The 24,533-nt window shown below is 37.6% G+C and overlaps 1 protein-coding gene and 1 pseudogene across 3 annotated transcripts in view; one reads left to right on the forward strand and one right to left on the reverse strand.

Annotated features, from left to right (window-relative positions):
* Positions 1 to 24,533, forward strand: part of GATAD2A (GATA zinc finger domain containing 2A) — a 229,003-nt gene that overhangs the window by 28,426 nt on the left and 176,044 nt on the right. The window lies entirely within an intron of this gene.
* LOC114035025 overlaps positions 5,789 to 24,533 on the reverse strand; it is a 56,918-nt pseudogene continuing 38,173 nt past the window's right edge.

Raw genomic sequence — 24,533 nt, forward strand, 5'->3', positions numbered from 1 at the left:
GGACCCTTCTTTCTTTAAAGACCTAATGGAGTGGGAAGAAAGTGGTTTAAAGACTGAAAGGTTTTAAGTGTGGGGGAGGGAGAGATTTCAGGGAGCTCATATCTCAACAAAGTAGGTGAGATCATCCTCTGGAGGGAAATGGAGTTGGGGAAGGAAGAGAAGGTTAGAAAGGAGTAAGCCTTAAAAATAGGCTTTTAAGCCTATCTCTTTGGGGAAAGCTTTGCTGTATTTCTGCCTGGGGCAGGGGGATGTACTAAATGACATGTGATGTTCCATTTCAGCCTTGTGAGTCTATAATTTTTATAATGGCACAAGATTACTTAGCTGGCTCTTGATGAGATAATTTGTCAGAAAAGCAAAACATGGGAACTTTATAATCTATTTGGAGGCAGTGGTAGGGTATGTGATCTCTAATAATAATAGCTAATATTTATATGGCTATTTAAGATTTGCACAGCACTTTTTTACATATGTTAACTCATTTGATCTTCACAACCAACCTCTGAGGTAGGTGGTATTATTATCCCCATTTTACAGATGAGAAAACTAAGGCAAACAGAAGGTAAGTGACTTGCCAGGGTCACTGCTAATAAAGTGTCATGATATAGGATATAGACTGGGGTCTTCTTGCCTCTAGGCCCAGGGTTCTATCCATTTCAATACCTAGTATATAAAATGAAGGATTTGGAGACAGAAAAGACTTTGGTAGTAAGAGTCCTGTCTCTGATGCTTAGTAGCTTTATAACCATGGAGAAGTCACTTATCCTCTCTGATTTTCCATTTCCTCATCTACAAAATGGGATTAAGATTTGTAGCATCTTGATGGCTTGGAAAGAACTAAAAGATTGAAATTAGAAGTAAGGACAAAAAACAAGATTTGGGCTTGCAGGCAGAAAGAGAGTTGAAATGACATCAGAGAATAGTCAGATAAAGGAAATTTAGAGTTCATAAACATCAAGATGGAATACTTTTGGGTGATGGCAAGATCCACTCTGTGTGTAGTTGAGGTGTGGTGGAGGAGGAGGTCATGGTAAATGAGCAATTCAGGAACTGAGAAGTTTGAGTATTTTAGGGAGTATCAATATAAATAAAGCCCCTTGAGAATAGGAGATGGGAAGAGAAAGACAGCCAGGTACTTAACTAATTGAGGAAGGAGGGAAGGTGTCCAGGAGGTCAGCAGATAATAATGACCAGAAAATTGATTGGTTGGTAGATTTGAATGAACCTCACGGAGAAGATTTTTGTGAGTGATGGTAGCAGAGTAAGCTTAGGGAGCAGGGAGTATTCCAGTTTCACCATGACCAGAGAGTCAGGGTGTAGGAGTGAAGTATGATCAGTGCTGAAACAGGCTAGGTAAGCTGTATCATCAGGAGAGGGCTCAATGAGTACAAGAAGATGGAGGCATCAAAAAAGGAAAAGATTTAAAAATGAAAGCTAGTTTGTTACCTATGGGAGCAAGCATTACTGTGAAGGAGTGGATAGCTTTAGAGTGAGACCCTGGTGGGGTTAAGTTGATGAGGATGGGAATAAGAGAGTAGTCAGTGGGAGACCCAGAACGGTATTTGAACAGTGGCAGCCAGAGGTTCAGAATCATTGGAATTGTGAAGAAATGCTGGAGGGGGTAGTATGTTAATTATTGAAGAGTGAATTCAGGTAGGTTGTCATTCTTCAAAAAGGATTCAGCCTCAAAGTGGAGTTGTCCCACTGTATCAGGCAGCTCTATGTAGCTGAAACATGGGAGTGGAGGCAAGGTGGAGTTGTGTGAGGCTCGAGAGGGTTCCTGGAGCACAATGGAATTGATGTTCAGGGAGTTGAGGGAAGTTCTTTTGGGCATGTTTAGGCAAGACAACTGTTGTTCAGTGCCCTTCCCAGGATTATACAGCCAGTATGTGTCAGAGGCTACACTTGAACCCAGCTCTCCTGCTTCTAAGGCCAGCTTTCTATCTACTATGTCTCTCATATATGTGTGCATGTGTATATGTGCTTGTGTTTACATATGTTCATATGTTTGTTTATATTTGTGAAAGCAGTAGAGAAAATGTTAATGCAGATTAAATTGTGTCTTACGTACATTTTTTTTTTCTGAGGGAAAAAAAGACCCATAACATCTTCTTTGTAAGGTTGTTGTGGGGCTCAAATGAGATGATGTATATAAAGTACATTGTAAATCTTAGTGATATATAAGGTCATCTATTTCACTTAATTTTAGTACCTATTCATCAAGAACAAATAGTTCTCCATTGTGAAATTGCAATTATTGCCTTTACTCCTCTCTGAAGTTGAAAGATTTGCTGCAGTTTTTACCTCTATACTATCCTTCATCTCCATACTCCACTCCCAAACCCAATAATAAATCCAAACAACATGAAAAAACTCAAACTGCTGATTGGACTAGAATTCCCTTTTATCTTGGAAGTGGAATGCATAAGTGAAGAATTCTTGAGTTACACATTCCTGATTTGTGCAGCTGGTTACTTATTCTGTTCTGTCCTTTGTCCTTATAGACAGACATAAAAAGGGATCACAATGCTTTTTTTAAAAAGTCATAATTTACATTCAGTATCACTTGGGCAGTCTGAAAATATTTGTCATAATATAAGAAGCCTCAAAGAATTTTGTCTCTTATGTAGTAAAATGTTTTTTCACCTATTAAATATTTGGTACTGGATTGAGAATCAGAAGACTTTGATTGGGGTTCTGGTTCCAGCACTAATTTGCATTGTGACCTTGGTGTCAGTTTCCTTGTTTATAGAATCATCTACTATATAACAGGGATAGTATGTATTCCTTATCACATTCTGATGCTTTTGGACAGTGCAATGTTCGCTGCATCCTACATAGATATACCATGACTGTTGAGTGAGTAAGTCACAGTGGTCCAGACTCTTCCAGAGCCACAATTCTATTATGTACCTAAATATTGTGTGCCATTTGTTTAGGTAGATTTTTAACTATCAATGTAAATATTAGTAGTTGTTTCAAATTGATAACTTTTATGGCATTTAGGCCTTTAAAACAACTGTCTGAAATGCCCTCACCCAATTCTTAGTGAATTCACGTTTAGAGCTACTTATTCTGTAGCAATGTTGTGGTCCTTATTATCTAAAGACATTACTCTCAGAAATTGAAGCTGGATCTACTACTTGAACCATTATAAAATTTCTTGCCTTTTCCCTAATCTTGGAGGAAAATTTATTCAGCCATATTTATTAAACAATGTGCTATGTTCTTGGGGGTGGGGTGAGTATACACAAAAACAATAACCAAAAATTGGCCCTGCTATTAAGAAATTTATTCCAATTGAGAAAGGGGAAAAAACATTCACACAAGTTAGAATTGTGATAAGTTCCTAAGAGAATTCAAGTCTCTTTGGGTTGAGAATCAAGGCTTAGAGGGGTAGGAATCAGGAAAAGTTTGGCTTCTTGGAGGAGGTGACGTTTGAGCTGAACCTTGAAGGATTGGTAGGATCTTAACATTTTTACAATGGATGACGTGGGAAGGGCATTCTAGGAGTAGGGCAACAATATGAGAGGGAACTAGGATCAGTTCAGGGGGATTGTGAGTAGGTAATTTGTCTTCCACATACAGTGTAAGGTATGGAGGGCCTTGAACTACAGGATTTTAACTATTTATTTGGTAGGGAGGGGGAAGCCACTGAAGGTATCTGAACAATAGAGTAGTAGATTATTTTTGACAAAAACAAAAAAAAAAGTTTAGTTCCCTTTTCCACCCCAACTTCAATTTTAAAACCATCAACCAACATAGAAGTTTCATTCTAAAATTCACAAGCAAAGGTAATTGAAATTTTTTATTAAAATACTGCCTTTGACAAAGTTAAAGGTTGTTCTTAATTCTATTTCAAGAAGCTATTAAAAAAGAGGAAGAAGTTTGGATTAATTTGAAAGTACTGCAATTTGGGCTTTATGTCTGACTTCCTGTTATAAGAGTGGCATTCATGTGTCTTCAAATGGAATATAGGTAAGGTTTTAATAAGCAAAAAATTTTTTTTCTGTTGGAAAAACAATCCAATATCATGTTTTTTCTCCCCTCTTCTGCTTGTAATGGTTATGTGAGAAATGTTGTGGAACAAGGAGGTAGTATTATATTTTTAGTATAATTGGCCTATGCTGTTTTGCTAACTGGCTGTTTGTTGTAACAGGAAAGGGTGTCTTGATAGGCTTAAGTATAGGCTTGTGTCTGAGTTAGCTACCTAAATGCTTTCTCTTATGTTTTGTATGCTAATCATGTAATGTTTCACCTATAATGAACTTAAAGGTAGAACAGCAATATATTCAGAATAGCTAGGTTAAAAATGAGCCAGTGTGTCCTGAAATGGTAGTATGGAAGAGGAAATAGGATGCACTTTCTACAAAAATAATTATTGACTATGGCTGTTATATCACTGCCTTTTTGGACCCAATTCATAGTTCTCACTAGCTGTCATGATAGAAGACTATTAAAAAGAATGCTGAACTGATTTCTTATAAACTTTTCAAACCATCCTATTCCTTTTAAAAGATGTAGGTTGGTGATTTCTCTACCTTACCACTTCATCCCTCAACTGTGGAAGAAATAAGAAATAACCAGAAAGCAATGTGGATTTCAGTACATTTTTTTGTTTTATTGAGGTGCTGCCATTTTCAAGGTATTGTGCCTAAGGTGCTGGGGGGAAAAAAGAAAAAATAATCTGGATCCTCAGCAAGCTTATGTTCTTTTTTTTTTATAACATTCCTTTTTTTTTTAATTTAAGGCTTTTATTTCTCTTAAGTGTTTTGTAGTTATATGTATATGAGTTGCATGCAAATTTATGCCCAGATACATTTCTTAGCTAATTTTAATAATTTTAAAATTATTTCTTTTTTATTTTTAAATTTTTTTAAAATTTATTTTTAGTTTTCAACATTCACCTCCATAAGCTATTTTTTTAATGTTTGTTTGTTCATTCATTCATTCATTCATTCATTCATTTATTCATTTATTTAGGTGAGGCAGCGACTTGCCCAGGGTCACACAGCTAGTGTCAAGTGTCTGAGATCGGATTTGAACTCAGGTCCTCCTGATTCCAAGGCCAGAGCTTTATCCACTTTGCCACCTAGCTGCCCCATCCATAAGCTTTTGAGTTTTAAATTTTCTCCACCTCCCTCTCCGCCTTCCTAGTGAACAGTCTGATATAGGCTTTACATATACATTCCCATTAGACATATTTTTTCATTAGTCATGTAGTATAGAAGAATTAGAACCAATGGGAGGAAGCATAAGAAAGAAGAAACAAAACAAAACAGAAGAAAAAAAGAAGCAAATAATATGCTTTGATCTATATTCAAACTCCATAGTTCTTTCTCTGGTTGTGGATAGCATTTTCCATCATGAGACTTTTGGAGATGTCTTAGATCCTTGCATTGCTGAGAAGAGCTAAGTCTTATCAAAGTTAGTCATCACACAACATGGCTGTCACTGTGTGCAACGTTCTCCTGGTTATGCTTACTTCGCTCAGCATCAGTCTATACAAGTCTTTCCAGGTTTTTCTGAAGTCTGCTTGCCTCATCATTTCTTTTTTTTTCTGGATTGTAAAGAAATTTAATTTTTACAAACGTTTTTGTTCCATGTAGAAAACACCCCCGTCTTTCTCCAAATATAGTGATTACGTTCCCACTTGGTTGGGTGGTGAACCATGTGTACATATTTGGGGGAAGGGGCTGTTTCTTCCTCCAGAGCCAAAGGTGCTGCTGGGGTCTCACGCCTGCCAGAGGGCAGCCACTGGCCTCTAGTGCCTTCGGTGGCTGGGGCCTCACGCCAGTGTTCTTGAGGCCAGACTCGAGGAGGGAGGGGAGAGGTGGGCATCAGATCTTGACCACCTGGGCCACTGTGTATGGGCTCTTCCCCCCACAGCCATTGGCGGCCTGCCTGCTGATGTAGTGATGTACAGGTGCCCCCCCACTTGCCCCTTGGGGAAGCACCCGGGGTTCATGCAGACACAACCCAAGATGTCCTTCACAAAGTATGTCAGGTCAGAGGGAATGATGAAGATGTCTGGCGTGACTGGAAGCTGAGCGTGACAATAGATATGTTCGTAGTCAGTGCTTATCTTCTCGAAGGAAGGGTACAGGGGGTAGTAGCTCTTCTGGGTCAGGACATGCTCCTCATCATTTCTTGTTGATTCAGCTATTATTTTACTATTATAAATATATCTAGCATGCATCTCACATTGCTTAAGTCACTTACTCAGGGTCACATAACTGATGGGCAGACTGAATTAGAAGCTAGGTTTAGGACTTAGGCCTTCTAGGTCCTTGGGTACAGCCTTTTGACGGAGTCCAAGTTTTACAGAACAAATCCTTTTATCAAGGGGATTTGTTCTGTGAAGTTTAGATTCAGTCTGGACCAAACCACCCAGAGCCCATCCAACCTGCTTTAACTTCTCACATGGCTTGGGTAAGATAGGAGTCACCAACTTGATTTCTTCCAGTGAGATAGAGGGGCCATCAAGCCTTAACATCTGCCCTGTGGCCTAAGATCCTTCAATTTACCATCTGCCTTGCCTCGAGGACCTGATGATGATGGTGATATAATAGCTAGCATTTATATACCTCTTTAAGGTTTAAAAAATACTTTACAAAACTTACCTCACAACAACCCTGGGAGGTAGGTGCTATTTTTCTCTTCATTTCTGTCCATCTCCACCCCATACCCTTTCCACTATCATCTAACTCAGGGCTTCTTAAACTTTTTCCACTTGAGACCCCTGCAACTGGGGTTAAGTGACTTGCTCAGAGTCACACAGCTAGTGAGTGTTATGTGTCTGAGGCCAAATTTGAACTTAGGTCCTCCTGACTCCAGGGCCAGTGCTCTATCACTGTGCCACCTTGCTGCCCCCCAGCACCTCTTAAACTGTGTGTTGCAAGCCCGTATGGGGTTGGGACACCTAATAAGTGGCTGACGAGCCCCTGAGCCTTGATATCCCTCCTGCACCCTTAAGGACTTGTGGGACCTTTCTATCCTTTGCATTTTAACTTTATTCTATGTGTTGTTTCCCCAAATTAGATTGCTTCTTGAGAGCAGGAACTGGCTTGATTTTTCTCTTTGTATTCCCAATGCTCAACCAGTGTTTAGCCCTTGTAAGGGCTTAATAAATGGTTTTTCACTTATTCAGTGGATTGCTGTGAGGAAAGAGCTTTGCGAACCTTAAAGTGATAGAACAATTCGATCTGCTAATACTACTACTATATAAGTAATAGCAGATGCAATATTAAATTCAAAGAGCTTACAATCAAACCGAGACACGAACATATCTGAAATAGTGAAATTGTGAAGTTTTATGATTTTGTGATTAAATGCCAAAGTGACCATTGGTTTCCATAATGGGGACATTTATCATCCTAGAGATGACAGAGGCCTAGAGATCCTGGCCTTTTGTGATGAGAAGAAAGATGAGAAATCAGCAAACCACCCTCAACACAGCTTCATATACCCTTGGCTCTCAGACTGCCTACCTCTATGGTTGTAGCAGGCGTCTCTTGGAGAGTAGGCTACCTACCTAGGGATAATGAATAGTGAATAAGAACTACATCTCATTTTAACACTTTTCAGATAGAATAAGTCACACAGAGTGAGCAGGCATGAGTGGGTTATAATTTGTGTTCCAAGTATTCTATCTTTCCAAACCAACTCATCTCCAAACTTCCCCATTGTTGTCAAGGGTACCATCATCTTTTCAGTCACCCATGTTTTCACAGCTTCTTCATTGTCTTTGATTCCTCATTTTCTCTCACCTATGTATATATAACCAACTATTGTCAAATCTTGTTGATTCTACCTCCACATCTTATAGAATAACAAAATTTGAGAGTCGGAAGTGTGTAGTGTCCATCTAGTCTAAACTCTTCACCAAAAGAATCTCTACCTTAACATACTCAGAAACTAGTTATCCACTTCTCTCACATCTGTCTCCTATCTGTATTCACACAGGTAACTCCTAGGTGATATGCCCTAGTTCAGGCCCTGATCATTTCTTAACTGGTCTGATGGATAATTTATTTCTCTCCTTCAAGTCTCTAGAATTCCAGTCTTATCCTCTACACAGCTGACAAAATGATTTTTTTGTAAAGAACAGGTTTTCACCATATTGCTCACCTACTCAGTATATTTTGTTGTCTCCTTTTTGAATCCAGAATCAAGTACTATTTCATTTTTATCTCATCCTTTTAAATTTATTTTTTTTGTCTAAGCTTTGTAATGAACATAATCATAAGTGTTGTTCAGTCGTTTCAGTCATGTCCAACTCTTTGTAACTCCATTTTGGGGTTTTCTTGACAGAGATACTGGAGCGGTTTGCTGTTTTCTTCTGCGGCTCATTTTACAGATGAGGAACTGAGGCAAACAGGATTAAGAGACTTGCCCAAGGTCATGCAGCTAGTAATTGTTTGAGGACTGGATTTGGTTTGAGGAAGATGAGTTTTTCTGACTTCAGGCCTGGCACTGTATCCACTTCTCCACCTAGCTTCCCTTAGTAGAGTTGTATATGATCTTTTATAAATAATACAGGGTGTTCTTAAACTTAGTGCACTTTTAAGCTACTAAAACTTAAAACTGCATTAAGGGTAAACATTTTGAAGGTGCATGATCAGAAAAGCTTAGAAACCACTATTAGAGACTTATCAGGGCTGGAGGGGTGGGGGGATCAATGGGGACTGGAATATTTTTGGAAAATTGGGATTTGACACACACTGTAAAGTACAAATAATTAGGTGGAAAAAAGGAAGGCATTTTTTCAGGTGGAGAGTTTTCAAACCCAGCTTTATATAGTTAATAGTTGTGTGACTCTTGGCAAATCACTTAGCCTCTGTTTGCCTCAGTTTCCTTATCTATAAAATGGAGATAATAGTAGCACACCGACCTAGGTTGTTGAGAGGATCAAATGAGATAATTATAAAGTGATTAACACAGTGCCTGGAACATAGTAAGAACTGTATAAATATTAGCTATTATTAAGGTGGAGGACTTAATGAGTATGTAATGTATCTTTGGGATAATGAGGATATATACCTTCTGTGAAGACATGAGTGTATTTGTTTTGAGGAATAGTGGGGACAAATGATATAAGGCAAAATTGTGGAGGGCCTTAGACGTTTGGATTTTATCTTGTAGAATTTTGGGTTTTTTGGGGGTTTGTTTTTTGTTTTTGTTTTTTTTTTGCTTTTTGGTGAGGTGAACGGGGTTAAGTGATTTGCCCAGGGTCACACAACTACTAAGTGTTAAGTGTCTGAGACCGGATTTGAACTCAAGTCCTCCTCCTGACTCCAGGGTTGGAGCTCTATCTACTGCGCCACCTAGCTGCTTCAAACTTTGAAAATTTTTAAGTGAGGCAAGTTATAGCCACTAGTATTTTAGGAACATTAATGTGGAGGTAGTCAGGATAGACTGGCGGGAAGGAGGAGAGTCAAATCAGTAAGCATTTATTAAGCACCACTATGTGGTAGGCACATGGTTAAGCTCTGGGGATACAAAGAATGGCAAAAAAAACCAGTTCCTGCTCTCAAGGAGAGCTTAATGAGTCTTAATGATTGAGAGTCCTTGCGTACAGCTATGGTACTAACAAGATATATGAAGGAAAAATTGGAGAAAATTGAGAAAGGAAAGAAAGTACTAGTGTTAATTTAGTTGGCAAATCCAATGGCCTTTTCTCAATCTTCATTCTGTTCAACCTCTTTGCAGCTTTACACTGTTGATCACCCTGTCCTCCTTGATACTCTCTTTTCTTTAGCTTTTCTGTACACCACTCTCTCCTGGTTCTCTTACCTGTTGTCTTTGTTTTTTCAGTTTATTTGCTGGATCCTCATCCATATCACTTCCTCTGAATGTAGGTGTTCCTCAGGATTCTGTTGTGGGCCCTTTTCTCTTCTCCATCTATACTACTTCACTTGGTCATCTCCTCAGCTCCCTTTGATTTAATTACATCTCTGTGCTGAAGATTCTCAAATCTACCTATCCTGTTCTACCCTTTCTGCTGGCCTCCAGTCTCACCTCTCCAATTTCCTTTTAGACATCTTAAACTAGATGTCCAATAGACATCTTAAACTCAACTTTTCCAAAACAGAACTCATTATCTTTCTCCCTAAACCCTTCCCTACCTCACACCATCCCTATCACTGTAGAGGGTGACACCATTTTCCCAGTCCTTCCCTCAGGCTGGAAACCTAGGAGTTATTTTGGATTCCTCACTGTCACTCACCCCCATGTTCAAGATTGTTATCAAATCCTGCCGATTCTACCTCAGCAATGTCTTTCATATATGCCCCTTCTCCACTATCACCGGCACCATCATAGTGCAGACTCCTCTCACCTTATGCCTGGATAATTGTAATTGCCTGCATATGAGTCTGCCTCCCTCCAGTCTCTTCCCCACTCCAATCCAATCCAAAGTGATCTTCCTAAAGTGCAGGTCAGACCATCTCACTCCGCTACTCTATAAACTCCAATGGTTTCCTATCATCTCCAGGATCAAATACAAAATGTTCTTTCTGGCATTCAAAGCCCTTCATAACCTAGCCCTCTTCTGTCTTTTCAGTTGTCATCCACCTTTCCCTGACACATACTTTTTGATCTTGATTCCATCTCTCCACTCCTGGCACTCTCTGGTTGTCCCTCATCCCTGGAACACCCACTCTCCCTCCTCGATTTCAACTGTTGATCTCCCTGGTTCCTTTAAGTCCTGACTAAAATCCCATCTTTTTACAGGCAACCTTTCCCAATCTCTCTTAATTCTAGTACCTATGCTTCCCCCTTAATTATTTCCTGTTTATCCTGTATGTAGCTTTCTTTTTATATATTTGTATATTGTCTTTCCCATTAGATTGTGAGCTCCTTGAGGGCAGGGACTGTCTTTTGCCTCTTTTTGTAGCCCCAAGCTTACACTCATTCTATTGCCTCTTATTAAATGAAACCTGGCTTTTCCATGAAGATTCTACTTTTCTAACTATCATCTCTAGTACTGGTTGTTCTTTTTCCCATTCTTTACCTCTCTATGCCTATAGGTGAATTCTCTATGATTGCTCTTGACTGTTACTTATAAACTCTTGCTTTGCCATTCCAACCATTCAACAATCTCTTATTGAAGTTTATGCCGTCTGAGCTATGCTACTCTTCTCTCAATCTTTGTTCATGTCAACTGCCCTTTCTCGATGGAATACTCCTACCTTCTTAGCTGAATCAAGTATGTCTTTCTTACCACTTTTGTGTTCAGAGACTTCAGTATTCAAATTCATGCCTCTTATAACACCCTGTCTTCATAATCTTCAACTCTTTCAACCTCTTGAATGGAAGTTACATAAAAAAAGAAAGATTTTACCTTGCTGTTAGGAAAACTTTACTAATTAGAGCTGTCTACAAGTGGAAGTTTTTGAGATAAAGTTGGTTGACCACTAGTATTGACTGTAGAAGGTATTCTTGACCAGATACTGGTTAGACTAAATGGCTTCTGATGTCAGTAACACTTTCTTCCTCTGAAATGCTTTAATTTTGTTATGATATCTAGTCCAGTTCTACTTTTTGCCTGGTGCTGCTGGCCCTTCTACCCTCCCTTTACTCCCTAGACCTTTTTTTTTAAATCTTTTATTTTTTTCCAATTAAATGTAAAAACAGTTTTTAACATTTGTTTTTTTAAAACTTTTGAGTTCCAAATTCTCTCTCAACCTTTCTCTCCTGCCCTGTCATTGAGAAGGCAGATACTTAGATGTAGGTTATATATGTGCAGTAATGCAAAACATTTCCATATTAGTTATGTTGTGAAAGAAAATACAGACCGACCCACCCACCCACCCAAAAAAACAACAACAATGACAACAACAAGAAAAATAAAGAAGGTAAAAAAGTGCTACATACTCAGACTCTATCAATTCTTTCCCTGGAGGTGGATAGTATTTTTCATCATAAGTCCTTTGGTCTTGGGTCATTTTATTGCTGAGAATAGCCGAGTCATTCACAGTTGATCATCATACAATGTTGCTGTTAACTGTGTACAAAGTTCTCCTGGTTCTGCTCGCTTCACTTAGCATCAGTTCATGTAAGTCTTACCAGGTTTTTCTGAAAGCGTCCTGTTCATAATTTCTTGCAGCACAGTAGTATTCCATCACAATCATATACCACAACTTGTTCAGCCATTCCCCAGTTGATTGGGCATGCCCTCAATTTCCAAATCTTTGCCACCATAAAAAGAGCTGCTATAAATATTTTTGAACATATAAGTCCTCTTTCTTTTTTTCTTTCTTTCTTTGTTTCTTTCTTTCTTCCTTCCTCTCTCTCTCTCTCTTTCTCTCTTTCTCTCCCTCTCTCCCTCGCCCTCTCTCTCTCTCTCGCTCTCTCCTACAGACCAATAGTGACACTGCTTGGTCAAAGGGAATGCACAGTTTGTAGCCCTTTGGCCATAGTTCCAAATTGCTTTCCAGAATGGTTGGATAAATTCATAACTCTACCAGCATTACATTAGTGTCCCTAATACTGCCTCCTCCACCTTTGAATCCCTTACTTTTTTGACTCTTTCTAGTTTTCTAATCATATTGTTAGTTGTTTGTTCCACTCCTGTTTCTAAGCGAGTGAAATACAATCATGAATTCATATTGACTTAAAATTTTTTGATATATACCCTCATTTGGACTCTCAGTCTTACTCTCTTATCTTTTAAATCATCTTCAAATGACTTGAACATTCTCCACATTTCTTTTGTCCATAAGCCCTCAATACCACAATAATCAAATAACATTTATTAAGTACCTGCTTTGTGCCAGACACAAGTCAAAGGCCTAAGTAAAATGGTTCCTCTCCTCAAGGAGCTTATATCCTACCTGGGGAGACATGCATATATGTAGGTATATACAAAACATATACAAAGTTAATTAAAAGTAACCTTATAGGGGAAGGCAGTAATATCTTTGAGGCAGGACAGGAAAGGCCATATACCTGAGTTGAATCTTGAAAGAGGCACTTTAGATAAACCTCTGGAGAAAATTGAATGGGGATAGAAAGGAATATACTTTTTTCTCAGCGGTACATGGCACATACACAAAAATTGACCATATACTAGGGCATAAAAACCTCACAATCCAGTGCAGAAAGGCAGAAATATTAAATGGATCTTTTTCAGATCATGATGCAATTAAAATTATATGTAACAAAGGGCCAAGGAAAGATAGACTAAAAATTAATTGGAAACTAAATAATCTAATCCTAAAAAATGAATGGGTCAAACAACAAATCATAGAAACAATCAATAACTTCATTCAAGAGAATGACAATAGTGAGACAATATACCAACACTTAAGGGATGCAGTGAAAGCAGTTCTTAGGGAAAATTTTGTATCGCTAAATGCTTACATGAATAAAATAGAAAAAGAGGAGATCAATGAATTGGGCATACAATTAAAAGAACTAGAAAAACAACAAATTAAAAATCCTCAAACACCAAATTAGAAATGTGGAAAACCGAAGGAGAAATGAATAAAATTGAAATTAAGAAAACTATTGAACTAATAAATAAAACTAAGAACTGGTTGTATAAAAAAAAACAAACAGTAAAATAGATAAACCTTTGGTTAATTTAATTAAAAAAAAGAAAGAAGAAAACCAAATTGCCAGTATCAAAAATGAAAAGGATGAATCTGCCATCAAGGAAGAGGAAATTAGAACAATAATTAGGAACTATTTTGCCCAACTGTATGTCAATAAATTTGACAATCTTAGTGAAGTAGATGAATATTTAAAAAAATATAAATTGCCCAGATTAACAGAAGAGGAAGTAAAATACTTAAATAACCCCATCTCAGAAAAAGAAATTGAATAAACCATTGATGAACTCACTAGGAAAAAATCTTCAGGGTCAGGATTTACAAGCAAATTCTATCAAACATGTAAAGAACAATTAATTCCAATACTATATAGACTATTTGGGGAAGTAGTTGAAGAAGGAGTCTTACCAGATTCTTTCTATGATAAAAATGTGGTGCTGATACCTAAACCAAGAAGAGTCAAAACAGAGAAAGAAAATTATAGACTAATTTCCCTAATGAATATAGATGCAAAAATTTTAAATAAAATATTAGCAAACAGATTACAGCAACTTATCACAAGAATAATACCAGGAATGCAGGGCTGGTTCAGTATTAGGAAAACTATTAGCATAATTGATCATGTCAACAACAAAACTAACAAACAACGTGGTCATCTCAATAGATGCAGAAAAAGCTTTTGACAAAATACAACACCCATTCCTATTAAAAACATTAGAGAGCATAGAAATAAATGGAGTCTTCCTTAAAATAAGTAAAATCTAAAACCTTCAGCAAGCATCATATGTAATGGGGATAAGCTGGAAGCATTTCCAGTAAGATCAGGGGTGAAACAAGGATGTCCATTATCACCACTGTTGTTCAGTATCGTACTGGAAACATTAGCTTTAGCAGTAAGAGAAGAAAAATTGAAGGTATTAGAATAGGCAAAGAAGAAAGAGGCACTTTAACTCATACCTCCCAACTCACTGGTTAATGCCGGGGAGTTGTAATACTCCTTCCTCCCCATTGTCACTTCCAGGATCTTCCTCTACCACCACTCAATAACGTTTCCTCTTGGAGGTTCATTCAGTTCATATCTGTCACTCAGTCACAGTTGTTAGCTTTTATTTACTAAACTCTACGTCAGCCCTCTTCTTTCTTCAGTGAGTACAGTGTGTGGCTCTCTTTACTTTCTAACTCCTGCCCTCACTCCCAGAACTATACTCTGCCTCTCTGATAGGAGAGTGGAGTCATGAACTCCAACCTCCATTTAAGCAAAGAGCTCAGCTCAGATATCTCATTTCTTAGTGGGCTCCTCTGCTTTGGGACTTTTCTGACTGACTTCTCCACTATACTCCTGAATCAGGAACCTTCTCCTCCTTCCACCTCTGCTTTTCAGTTTGCTTTTGTGTGTTGTTTTCCTCCATTAGATTGTGAACTCCTTGAGGACAGGACTGTGTTTTTTGTATCCCCACAGTGCCTGGCACATACTCGGCATTCGTTAGATGTTTATTGACTTGCAGACCTTCATTCTAAGGAGCTTCCAACACACACATTAATACTTCCTCACATACCCTTACCTCCCAGTTCTTCAACTTACTCATTTCCCATGATCTACTTTTTCACTCCCTCAGCTACACACAGATAGTCATACCTTGATGTTTCTTTCACTCACAATTGTTCTATATCTTTGATTATAAACTCTGAAATACCCTTATCTGATCAGTCTGTTGTCATTAAACCTTGTAACCTCAAACCATCTTCTTGGTCAGTTCCAATTGCTCCACTCCTCAGTTTTTTCCCAAGGACTTTACACCTGCACTCATTATACTTGCCTCCCTTCTCCATTCTGAACTATTGTTAAACCAGTTCAACTTTACTCTCAGATTCTTTGTCCTTTTATTCTGTTGTTGATCTTGCCCTAACAATCCTCAGCCATGGGTTATTCCCACCATCTACTGTCTTCTGTCTCACTCATGTGCTGTTGAATGAAGCTGGAGAAAAATCACAAAACCATGCTTACTGGATCCATCACAAATTGAGGTTATATAATTTCAACTGGCCCTCACTGCTGCAGTGCTAGGCAATCTTTCTATACCTCATTGATTCATTATCTCATTTAACAAAATGGCTTTTCCACATCTTTTCATCCCTCCTTAAACCTTCCATTGCTTCTCTTCCCTTTTCCCTCAACTGAAAACTTTGTCTTATATTTTACCAAAACAAACGTCTTTCATCTTCAGCTGTCTATATCATAAACATCTTAAACTCAACATGTCCAAAACAGAACTTGTTATTTGTCTGTCTGGGTCCTCCCTGTTCTTCCTAACTTTACCATTACTGTAGAAGGCCAGTCATACAGGCTTGAAACCTAGATGTCATCCTTGACTCTTTACTCTCATCCCACATTTCCAATATGTTGTCAAGTCCTGTCACTTCAGTCCTTCATAGTATTCTTATATGTTCCGTGTTCTCTTTTTTGACACTGCCACCACCCTGGTGTAAGTCCTCATCAATTCTCATCGTTGAAATAGCCTTCTAATTGATCTCCCTGTTTCAAGTCTTTCCCCACTTCAATCCATCTTTGACTCAGCTGCCAAATTGATTTTTCTCTGCTCATGTGTGCAAACCTCTCCTTCCTCCCCCCAGGTAAACTCCAGTAGCTCTCTACAACTTGCAGGATCAAATATGAAGTACTCCGTTTGGCAAAGCCCTTTATAACTTTGTTCCTCCACCCTTCCAGCTTTCTGACACCTGGCTGCCCTGCCATCCCCCAGGTATTTTGTGATCCAGTGACACTAGCCTTCTTGTTCTTTGCAAAAGACGTTTTTGTTTACCAACTTGAAGCATTTTCACTTGATGTCCTGTACCTAGAATAATCTATCTCCTCATTTCTGCTCCCTGATTTTCTTGGCTTCCTTCAAGTCCCAGCTAAAACCCCACCTTTTGCAAGATGCCTTTCCTGATCCACCTTAATGCTACTTTTGATTATCTTCCCTCTTTTGATTATCTCTAATTTATCGTGTATGTACCCTTGATTAGCACAGTGCCTGGTACACAGGATTAAGAGTATATCCTTAATATATAAATGCTTGTTAACTGTATATTTTACAGTTCATTAAGGCCCAGTAATTACTACATTACGTTCATATACCACATTTATCTACCCATTCTTAAATAAGAAGACAGCATCTTAATTTACAATTTTTGGTTACCACAGAAGGAACTGTTAAAGGTATTTTGCACATATAGATCATTTTCATCTTTATTTGATTGGGGGGGCAGGCATATGGGCCTAATAATAGAATAGCTGGATCAAAGGTATGCTCGATTTAGTTAACTTTACAGATGTAAGTTCAAATTGCTTTCCAGAATTGTTGGACCTAATTCACAACTACCCCAATGGATATTTTCCCACAGACTTACCAACTTTTCGTTCTCCTCTTTTGTTATCTTTGCCAGTCTTCTGTTTTCTGGGCCACCTACTATATTCTTTTCATTTTATGGATGAATGTGTCCCATTCACATTCATAATTTTCATCTGTAATTGTGTATTTCCCTCCACCTGCTTCTCATAATTGACTCTCATTTTTGTATTTCAAAGTTTCTGCTTAACTTTGGTCTTTTCATCAGGAATGCTTAGAAGTTGTCTTATTTTGTTAAATGTCCATTTTTTCCACCTGTAGGATTATAGTTTGTTTTACTGGATAAATTATTCTTGATTGTAAGCCTGTATCCTTTTACCTCGTGGAATATTGTATTTGAAGCTCTCCACTCCTTTTTGGTGGTGGCCACTAAATCTTGTGTGATCTTGTCTATGGCACCTTGGAACTTGAATTAATTCTTTCTGGTTGCTTGTAGTATTTTTTTTTTCTTTTACCTAGAAGCTCTGGTAATGTTTCATTGGCTATATGTGTTCCTGGGAGTGTTCATTTTGGAGTTTCAGAAGATAACTAGTGGATTCTTTCTACTTCTACTTTACCCTCTAGTTCTTAAGACATCTGAGCATTTTCCCAATTTCTTGAAATATAATGTCTAGGCTTTTTTAAAGGGGGCGGAGGATATGGCTTCATGTAGTTCAACAATTTAAAAATTCTCTCTATTTGAGATATACAAGTTACAGGAGAGAGCTGTGTCATGGAAACCTAGAAGAGAGTATCAAGCAGAAGAAGATGATCAACAGTGTTAAAGACTTGCAGAGAGGTCTAGATGTATGAGGACTGGAAAAAGGCCATTTAATTTGGCAGTTAAGAGATCAGTTAGTAACTTTGGAGGGAATAGTAGTAATAATAGTAGTAGTAGTAGTAGTAGTAGTAGTAGTAGGTACTTGATAAATGCTTATTTATTTGTTATTAATCAGGAGGAAGTAAGGTATAGAATATTCAGGGAGAAGCAACACAAAAGAAGCCAGAGGTGAATCTTTGACTAGAGCATGACTTGTCACAAAAAAATCTTTAGAATAGCAAGAGACCATAGGAGTCTGTATAGCCTAACCTATAACTGCACAAGAATCTGTTCTACATTATACCAACAAAGGGTCATCCAGGCATTTCTTGAATACTTCCACTGAGAGAAAATTCACTGCCTGCTAAGGAAGCCTTTTCCACTTTCAAATTTTTCCTTACATAAAGCCTAAATTTTCTTCTTTGTAACTTGTTCCTTGTTCTTAACCCTGGTGCCAACCAAGTAGGACAAGTCTAATGTTTCTTCCATGTTACAACCCTTAAATACTTTGATCAGGTCATCTCAGACTCAACATGCATAAAACTCAACCATCTTTCCCCTAAAGTCCTGTTCCTCTTTTGAACTTCCCTATCACTGTCAAGGCTGTAACTATATACTCCGATCAATTTGGGTTCTCAGCATTGCTTTAACTCTTGAATCCTGTTTCCAACTCACCCTGGTTATTGCCAGATGTCTAGTCACTTGCCAAATATTGTCTTTTCTATCTTTGCAACATCACCTCTCACATAGCCACCACTCTAATGCAAGCTTTTATTTCCTCTTACTTGTACTATTGTAGCAATGTCTCGTTTGGTATTCTTTAACTCAGATCTTCTCATTCCAATCCATCCTCCGTATAGCTACTGAAGAATCTCAGCACTTGTCTGTGTTCCTCCAGAGTTCAATAAATTTTAGTGGCTTCTTATTACTATTATTACTTTACAACCTGTCCCCTTCCTACCATTCCAACCTTTTTACATATTAACCCCCCACCCCCATGCACACTTTGATTTAGTTATACTGCCCTGTTTGCTATTCATATACGTGATGCTTGATGTCTTTGTACTCACTGCCAGCCATGCCTGGAATATACTCCTTTCTCATCGTTGCCTTTCAGAATCCCTGCTTTCCTTTAAGATCCTGGGTCTTTTTAACATGAAATGCTACTTGGCCATCTTGTACATTTGAAGTTGATTTTTTTTAAACCATTCAATTTTAATTTTATTTTTCATTTTCATTTTATTTTCAATTATATGAAAAATAAAATTCTTAACATTTTGTTTTTTAAAATAATTTTGAGTTCCATATTCTTTCCTTCCCTCTCTCCCCTCCCTCCTCATTGAGAAGGCAATTTGATATAGATTATATGTGTATAGTAATGCAAAACATTTCTGTTTTAGCCTTATTACAAAGGAAGATGCAAACCAAAAAAGCCAAGAATAATAATGTAAAAAAAAGGTATGTTTCAACCTGTATTCAGACTCTTATAATTTCTTTTTCTGGAGATGGATAGCATTTTTCATCATAAGTCCTTCAGTCTTGGATCATTTTATTGCTGAGAATAGCTAAGTTATTCATAGTTGATCATCATACAGTATTGCTATTATTGCGTACAATGTTCTGATTTTGCTCATTTCACTTTGCATTGATTCATGTAATTCTTACCAGGTTTTTCTGAAAGCATCCTGCTCATAATTTCTTACAGCACAGTAGTATTCCATCACAATCATATGCCACAATTTATTCAGCCATTCCCCAATTGATGGGCATGCCCTCAATTTCCAAATCTTTGCCACCATAAAAAGAGCTACTATGTTTTTGAACATATAAGTCCTTTTTCTTTTTTTTTTTTTAAATCTCTTTGGGCTGCAGACCTAGTAATGATACCGCTTGGTCAAAGGCAATGCACAATTTTATAGCCCTTTGGGCATAGTTCCAAATTGCTTTCCAGAATGGTTGGATCAATTCACAACTCTGCCTGTTGTATTAGTGTCCCTATTTTTCCACATCCCCTCTAACATTTGCCATTTTCCTCTTATGTCATATTAGCCAGTCTGATAAGTGTGAGATGTTATCCCAGAGTAGTTTAAATTTGCATTTCTCTAATCAATAGTGATTTAGAGTCTTTTTTTCATATGATTATAGATAGCTTTGGTTTCCTTGTCTGAAAACTGACTGTTCTTATCCTTTGATGGGCCATTTATCAATTGGGGAAAGACTTTTATTCTTATGAATTTTACTCAGTTCTTTATGTAGTTGAGAAATGAGGCCTTTATCAGAGAATCTTGTTATAAAATTCCTGGCTGCATCTCACCCTTTCCCCGCTCAGTTTTCTGTTTTCCTTCTAATCTTGGCTGTATTGATTTTGTTCATGTAGAACCTTTTAAATTTAATGTAATAAAAATTATCCACTTTACATCCTGTATTGCTCTTGTTTGGGGGCAGCTTGATGGCGTAGTAGATAGAGCGCTGGTCCTGAAGTCAGGAGGACCTGAGTTCAAATCCGGCCTCAGACCAAACACTTGATACTTACTAGCTGTGTGACCCTGGGCAAGTCACTTAACCCCAATTGCCTTAAAAAAAAAAAGCTCTCATTTGATCATAAATTCTTCTTATCCATAAATCTGACAGTTAAGAAATTCCATGCTCCCCTAATTTGCTTATAGTATTATCTTTTATATTTAAATCATGTACCCATTTTGACTTTATCTTGGTATACAGTGTGAGATGTTGGTCTATACCTAGTTTCTGCCAAACTGTTCTCCAGTTTTTCCAGCAATTTTTGTCAGATACTGAGTTCTTGTCCCCAAATCTTGGATCTTTGGGTTTGCCAAACACTAGGTTACTGTGGTCCTTTGCTCCTGGGTGTTGTGTTCCTAATATATTCCAGTGATCCACCATTTGATTTCTTAGCCTGTACCACATTGCTCTGTTAAGTCGATTTTTTTTGAATCTACATTGTGTAGTTATCACTGTCATCTTATTACTTTTGGCCCAGTAGTCTAGTCTGTCCTGGTTTAATTCAGCAAATATTAAGTCCCTGTTATGTCTGAGGCAGTGTGCTAGGGTCTCTTTGGTTCTTGACTCCATTTTCTACTGTGTTAGTTAATCTCAGTTTTGTCATCTTCCAGTTGCTGACTGGACTCTTATCCAAGTCATGGATAAAAATGTTAAACAGTATTGTATACTAGTGTGTACACCATTGATGTGTTCACAACACACCAGTTGGGCAGCACTAGAATTATGTATAAACTCAGAGAAGTGAGCATTAAGATTGGTTTTGTTTTTTACTTAGGCTACAAAGTCATTCAAGTTCTCTTTCATTAAACCTTATCATTACCTGACTGTTAGGGGATCATAAAAATGTTCAGTCAACAGCCTAATAGGTTGATATTCATCTTTGGGTGGAAACAGCTGAGGATTTTATGTATGTTTACATAATATGGAGCTGTATGGATTAGATAATTGCATATACATTCAGTAGGATGAGTTTCCTAACAAACTACAGTCATTCATTTAGGAAATGTTAGTCTTTTAAAGACTTCTTGGCTTCAGGAAAACATTGAAACTTAGGATCTTCCTGTATTACTGACATTGTTACATGTTCTTGGATATATTTAAGGGGTGTGTGTGTGTGTGTATGTGTGTGTGTGTGTAAGATCTTTTTGATATTTAAGGAAATTAAATCTCCTTGGATAGTGAATGAAACGGATCTGTTTTATATGTGAAATCCCTCCTTACAAATAGATTCATTTGTAAATGTATTGTTTGAAGCTTTGCCCTTGACAATAATAGGGAAGTTAGGAAGAAGGGAGGATTTGGAAAAGAGATAATTCATTCAGTTTTAGACATGTTGAGTTTAAATGTCTTAAGATGTCTATGGGACATCCAGTTTGAGACAGAAGGTCAGAAGAGAGGTTAAGGCTGGATGTATATCTGCAAGTCATTCCTATAGGGAAGATAATTGGGCCCATGGGAGCTAATGAGCTCACCAATTGATAGTAAAGGGGGAAAAGACAAGGGGGCTCAGGACAGTATGGATAAGATGTCTGCATTACTTTAGCCCCTCAATTCTAAATGGATTTATTTAGACTATGTTCAAGTATATTTGGATGAAAGTATGTTTGTATTGAAACTATTTACTAAAATCAGTCTTGATAAAATTAAATTTTTGTTTTTGTTTAGTTTTTGTTTTTTTAGGTGAGGCAATTGGGGTTAAGTGACTTGCCCAGAGTCACACAGCTAGTGAGTGTCAGGTGTTTGGTCTGAGGCTGAATTTGAACTCAGGTCCTCCTGACCCCAGGGCCAGTGCTCTATCCACTGCTGTCCCCTCTCCCTTTTTTTGGCCAGGCAGTGGGGTTAAGTGACTTGCTCTGGGTCACATAGCTAGTGAGTGTTATGTGTCTGAGATCACATTTGAACTCAGGTCCTCCTGACTCCAGGGCTGGTGCTCTATCCATTTCGCCACCTGGCTACCCCATGACAAAACACAAATATTGAAGAGATTGTTTTTGGAGCTTTTAGGAAAGGAAAGCGTTATGTGATCATCAAGAAAAAGGCAATCCACACTATGCTCATCCTTTTTTGACAGGTTACTAGATTGGTAGATCATAGATGCATTGGAATAACTGCTTAGATTTCAATAAGTCGTTAAAAAAAAGTCTCTGAGGATATCCTTTTGGATGATATAGAGATATGGGCTAGATTGACAGTTACTTATCTTTTCCAGTTTCAGAAACTTATTTGAAAATACATTTTTGGGGGGCAGCTAGGTGACACAGTGGATAGAGTACCAGCCCTTGGAGTCAGGAGGACCTGAGTTCAAATGTGGCCTCAGTGACCCTGGGCAAGTCACTTAACCCCAATTGCCTAAAAGAAAAAAAAGAAAATACATTTTTTTTTGCAAACTTCCTAAAGATACTTGGATTTATTGATTTGAGAAAATGTATGCTAGAAGACAAAATTCAATAAAACTTTTAATTGGTATTTTATTAATCACAAATGTCTCCTAAATTTGAAAAACAGTAAATTACTACTTACATTTTTGTCTGATCCAAGTTAAGTAGTGCATATTTGTGAGAAATATTAATTATGTGGAAGGCATATTTGTTTATTTATGAATTCCAGGACCCTTTGTAAAAATTCCCTTCTTTGTGGTTCTGTGGCCCATAGGATGGGAGCCATTTGGGATTGTGTAGATTGAGAATTGAAAGGACAGTTGAATCCAAAGGGTGATGAGTGATGAATAATGATTTGATCTCATCCTGGAGGGAAATTTCTTGTGGAGTGCTACTCTGATCTGTGCTTAGCTCTGTTCTGTTTAACATGGTATATAGTTGCTTGGACGAAGGCATATATGGCATGCTTGTCCGTTTTGTAGATGACATTAAGCTGGGAAGGATGGTTAATATGTTTGCAGTTATTCAGTATCCGAAAAGTCCTGAACAGGCTAGAATAATACGATCAATCTAATAAGATGGTCAATGGCTATGTTCAATTTCTGCTCTCACTAAGCTTTGGTGTCCCTGTTATAGTAGTATATATTCCTTTTGCTGTCTCCTGTGATGTTAAGGTTGTCTTTGTGTTAACTAGAATTACAGCTTGACAGTTAGTAACTGAAAGCATCATTAGCTAAGAGTATTGTTATGCTAACTGCACCAGCATTCTTTATCTCCCCAGTGCCTACAAGTTGCTAGGCTAGTCATTTGTTCCAGATCTTAAGTTGCAACCCTGGGTGGATCATCTTTAGGGTCAAATATTGCCTGTAGTTAGATGATGGAGGCTGGCCAGGGCACTATACAATTTTAGTTGGGTGTGATTGCTAATCAGAGAGTTTTTTCAGAATTCAAGAACCAAGAAATGGGGGTGGGGAGAAGCTTTGTCATTTATTTCCTATAACTGTAACCCCTACAGCACAAGACAATATGGCATATGATGAACAGAAGTCTTTTCTAGGAATTCTGAATATGTACTAGATGATAAAGAAAGCCATTTCACCAGGGATAACATGAGTCTGCCTATCTTTTTTTTTTCTCATTGTGAGATGTTACCATTTACATTTTGTCTGATCCAAGTTAAGGAAACAATATGGTCACTCTTACCTTTGGACATCAAAATGATACAACTCAGTAAGTTCATATTACTGCAATTGTTTATAATTTAAAGTTCTTGAAGTTCTTTTACTCTACATTTGGACATATTTGTAATTAGCAGGAACAACTGAATAAAGGAATAAATAAGGGGAAATATATAATATAAAGGGAGCTCCTTATTTATTTCTTATTTCTTTTCTGCTTTCCTTTGAAAAACAAAACAAAACCAAAAAACCTTTTCCCTTTTACTCTGTACCATCAAGGAAAACTTCCTGTTGAAAATAGTTTTAAAATGGCAACATATATTGTTATTGATTAGTTAAATAATCCTAATTTGACAGTTTAAAGATGGCTGTCCTTGGTTAGTAGACTGGAGAAAATGTAAACTCTCCTGTTTCATGGAATTTTGAAATATTATGGTTTCTTAGGGATATTTTTTGGCTAAATTAATCTGCCAGTTAATCTGATTTCTCTCTGTAGTAATGGAGCTAGATATTTGCCTTTTTGTAGCCCTTGTCATGTAGTAGTAAACAACTAGGTTTATTTTATGCTAATGTTAGCATTTTGCTTTGAGGACATAGTGGTTTCATTAGTTTTTTTCCCATTTGTTTTCCCTTGTTCACTTTAATAAAAACTACTCACATTTTAATAGAGCTTTAAGGTATTTACAACATGTTAA

Source organism: Vombatus ursinus, unplaced genomic scaffold (genome assembly GCF_900497805.2).
Source record: "Vombatus ursinus unplaced genomic scaffold, bare-nosed wombat genome assembly UNPS02009173.1, whole genome shotgun sequence".
Lineage (NCBI taxonomy): Eukaryota > Metazoa > Chordata > Mammalia > Diprotodontia > Vombatidae > Vombatus > Vombatus ursinus.